We start from the raw sequence: 4,646 nt of genomic DNA, 5'->3' as shown, positions 1-4,646 counted from the left end.
AAAATGATGTTATCCTGTCTTACAGATGAGAACTATGAGACCTCAAGAGGTTAAATGACTCACCCCAAAGTGAGAAGTATGTGGGACTTCAGAGCATTTATTTTAATTAATCCTCTATGCTAATGGCATACTTTAAAGCAGCATAATGATTTATAACATATATGGTGAAGCTTTTTGTGTATAAAAGAATAAAGACTTTTTTTGCAGTTTTTGGCCAAGGCTGGGTCCAGCGCCCTACTCTTTTGAGCCACAGGCGCCGCCCAAGACTTTTTTTTCTTAAAGTCTCACTCTGTTGCTGAGGCTAGAGTGCAACCTCAGACTTCTGGATTCAAGCAGTCTTCCTGCCTCAGCCTCCAGAGTAGCTAAGACTACAGGTGCCTACCACAAAAAGAAAATTTTTTCTATTTTTAGTAGAGACAGGGTCTCCCTCTTACTTAGGCTGTTCTTGAACTCCTGCGCTTAAGCGATCCTTCTGCCTTAGCCTCCTAGATTACAGGCATAAGCCATTGTGCCTGGCCAATAAATGACACTGTTCAGAGTGTCATTTGGTCATTTTTTGCTTGTATTAGGATGATTTTGGGAGGCACAAAGTGGGATAATTCACTGTGGAAATAGGTCCCTAGAAATTTCTTTTGTGCCTCAGGTTCAGGATTATTGCACTATTTATTAGATGGGTTCTTCCATGAAGCAAGTTAAGATAAATTCACAAATCTCCCTGTTTTTCTTTTTTGTATCTCCTTTATTGCAGAACATTCTTTTAGTGATTTAAGTATTTCACATTCATAACTTGTTCCAAGAGCCTGCTTCCAAAGCATGAACTGAATCTGGTGCATCACTGATAGATCAAGTCTCCTGAATGTGGCCCTTTGCGGAGGAGTTCCCTTCTGATAAGGATTCTTTTGAACAGGGTTGGGGTGGTATGAGCTCTAGGGTTTAGGCTGAACACTCATCCCCTTGACCTCTGCCCCTATTTCAGAGTTTATACTGACTTGGTAGAGACTCCCTACGGAGCCAAGAGTTTAGCACTTGTTTACAGTTGATGAAAAGATAGTTGCATTCAAAGGGTGTTGTTGCCTTCTTGGATAATCATGGATATCTGCCTCCTATCTTTGGTGGGTGAAGGGAATGCTTGAACATCTAAGTCTGGAGATTTGTAATGGATGACTAAGAAGGAATGAGAAGAAACTCTGAGGCTAGATAGATTGCTGCAATTGTTCTTCTCAAGGGAGCAGTATTGCAGTAACATTTTGAGATTAGAGAAAGATCTGTATAAATCCTTGTTTTATTTTATTAAAAAAAAAACCTGAAAATGGTCACTTTAATGCATGATTACAAGGGAATGCATGGAATTCTCTTGCTTTCTCCTTTTTTATAAATGTTTTGCCAAAGGGAAAATTTTCTGTGTTAGGCAAATGAGGTATTAGTAATGGAGTGATATCCTGGATTAAAACCGTGCTCTTCAAAGTTATGCATGGTTTTACAAATTAGCATCTACTCTAAATATCTTACTATACTCTAAGTATGCTGAGAATATAGCAGCTCAGTCCCAAATGAAGCCTTTTCAGGGCATGGTTTGGTCAACCAAAACCACTTGTTAGATGAAGTTTTTTGTTTGGTTTGGTTCAATATTTGTTGTGGATAAGATTCTGAAAGAAAAGATAAGCTTCTCTCTTTGAAGGGAGCTAACAGTCCCCATGAACTGAAATTGAACATGCTTTGTTGGTAAGCATAGAAAAGCAAAACTACAGAGTAGTTAGATTCAAAGTAAAATTACGGTGTTATCTTTTTCATCTGTTAACACAAAATTCTATGTGCTAAGTGTAGTTTGGCCTGTAGATCTATTTTGTTTGATTTGCAGGATGTTTAAATAAAAGCCTGCTAGTTGTCAACGCAAGAGTCATAAAATTTGAATTTCTGGCTTTTTTGATGAATTGGAAGATCTAACACTGAGCTTGGCTTTCTATGGGTATCTCTTAGCTGGAACAGAGTAGTTAGTGGCTGCCCTCTTTCAATGAACATTCACTCTCTAGTTTGTCTCACAGCCATGTGGCTCTTTCCCTTATGTTTTCTGCTAGTCTCAGGCAGTTGGCTTTGTAAATCCTACATTAACGGATTATAATTTTTAGGGTTGAACTTTTAAAAATGTAATATAATATCTGTCAAGGCTGATAATATCCAGGTTTGTTTTTACAGATTGAGCAATTTAAATTTAAAAATAAGCTGGATATGGGGGCTTACAACTGTAACCCTAGTACTTTGGGAGGCCAAGACAGGAAGACTGCCTGAGGCCAAGAGTTTGAGACTAGCTGGAGCAAGATTGAGATCCCTATGTGTGCAAAAACCCAAGAAAAATTAGCTGGGCATGGTGGTACTTTTAGTCTCAGCTACATAGTAGGCTGAGGCGGGGGATCACTTGAGCCCAGGAATTTGAGGTTGCAGTGAGTTATGACGACACCAGTGTACTCTAGCCTGGGTAAAAGAGCAAGACCCAAACAACAATGATGGTTACAATGACAACAAGAAAAATTTTAAAATAATATACATTTTGCATAACATTTTGACAGTTATGCAAAATGTATATTCACAGATACTTCTTTTAGCATTTTTAATAGTAACAAAGTTGAAAAAAACTCAAAAGTTTAATAACAAATTAGTTAAGTGAATTGTGGTTATCCATACAGTGGAATATTATAGACTTGTTAAGGAGAAAGGTAGATTTTTTAGTTGGGAAGATGATACACTGAACTGTTAACAGGGGTATTTTTTGGAAAATGGGATTACAGGGTAACTTTCATTATCTCCGCATTTTAATTTTTCTTTAACAAGGATCTTGCATTATTATTATTGTTATTATTATTTTTTTTGAGACAGAGCCTCAAGCTGTCCCCCTGGGTAGAGTGTCATGGCATCACAGCACACAGCAACCTCTATCTAACTCCTGGGCTCAAGTGAGCCTCCTGTCTCAGCCTCCCAAGTAGCTGGGACCATAGGTGCCTGCCACAATGCCCGGCTATTTTTTGGTTGCAGCTGTCATTGTTGTTTGGTGGGCCAGGCTGGATTCGGGCCTGGGCTGGATTCGAACCCGCCACCTTAGGTGTATGTGGCTGACACCTTAGCCACTTGAGCCACAGGTGCCAAGCCAGGATCTTGCATTATTAAGACAAAAACATATTTAAAAATTCTCTGGTTCTTATTTCAGTTGTGAAGTTTCTAAGGCTATTCTGTCAAATTGAGTCATTTAGCCTCTAGCTTCCTGTTTGGAGCACAGATTTTACATCTGGAATTCTCTTAGCTTGGAATTGTTCTAAGGAAGTGGGAATCAGTGTTCTCAAGCAGCAGAAAGCATCTTGAAATCCAAGAACAGAGTAAAGCCTAGAGCAGTATTTTCAGGCTTTTACTTGTAGCCTTACTTTCTTTCACTAGTCAAGCCATCAAAATTGGCCTCCTTTTCAGTGTCAGGAGACTTGAGCCAGCACAATTGAGAAGGAAGGCAGCCTTCAGTAGCTTCTCGTGTGAATTGGGCTGTCTTAGTGGTTGCATGGACAGTTGCTGAAAGTGGCCCTAGTGGAATACACGTTGCATGGTAGAGTAGATAGAAAAAGTGTGAGTAAAAGTTTGCATCCTGGCTTTGCCACTTCCTTGCTGAGTGACCATAGGCAGTTTATGAAGCTCCATTTCTATATCCAATCCCTGTTAGAGGTTGTTTAAAAAAAAAAAAAGTGAGATAATGTATGTGAATTGCCCGGCATTTAGCTGCTCTAATCATTCCTGCATGTTTCTCCTTTGCTGAAAGAAAAGACAAAAGGTTTCTAACTTCTTTTTGTTAATATTTAATGAGCATTTTCTATATGCTAATGACTTTAAAACTTTGATCTCATTTACTATTGGCAGCTCAATGAGCTTATTCTCAACTCTTGTTCTCCCCATTTTACAGATGAGGAAACTGACAGTTTAACACTTGGCCAAGGTCACACAGCTGGTAAGTGGCAGAGCTGAACTCTGTGATTTCAAAGACCTGTCCTTTTTATCTTTTTAAAATTGAGGTATGTGCAGTGAAATGTGCAGATCTAGAGCATAAACTTAAAGTAGTTTTACAAATGCGTGCATCCCTGTAATCCACGTTCTACCCTGACTCAGAACATTTTTATCACTTAAGAAAATTCTCTTTTGCTCCAGTCCATCCTACTACTCTCCCCTAAGAAGCAATAGCTGTTGATTTGTCATAAGTTAGTTTTACCAGTTCTGAAATGTCATATGCACAGAATCATACACCATGTGCTCTTTAGTGCTTTTTTCAGCATAACATTTGAGACTCATCCATATTGTTGACAGGTGGCGGTAGTTTATTCCTTTTTATTATTGAGTAGTATTTCATTGACTGTATCACAGTTATTTACCTCTTTATAACTGGGCTTTTGTTTTGGCTATAATGAATAAAGCAGTTACAAAATTTCTTGTACAGAGTTTTTGTGGATATATTTTTATTTCTCTGAGACATATATCTAGTAATAGTTGAGTTATATGGTATATATATGTTAATTTTTTTATGAAATTGCTAAACAGGTTTCCACAATATTTATATATTTTATAATTCCAATAGCATGAAGTCCAGTTCATCTGGTATTGTCAGTCCTTTTTTTTTTTTT

This window comes from Otolemur garnettii, unplaced genomic scaffold, assembly GCF_000181295.1.
Source record: "Otolemur garnettii isolate 467f Iridium unplaced genomic scaffold, OtoGar3 scaffold00014, whole genome shotgun sequence".
In the NCBI taxonomy this organism is placed as follows: Eukaryota; Metazoa; Chordata; class Mammalia; order Primates; family Galagidae; genus Otolemur; species Otolemur garnettii.
The sequence above is the reverse complement of the archived record's forward strand: the minus strand, read 5'-3'. Positions refer to the sequence as shown.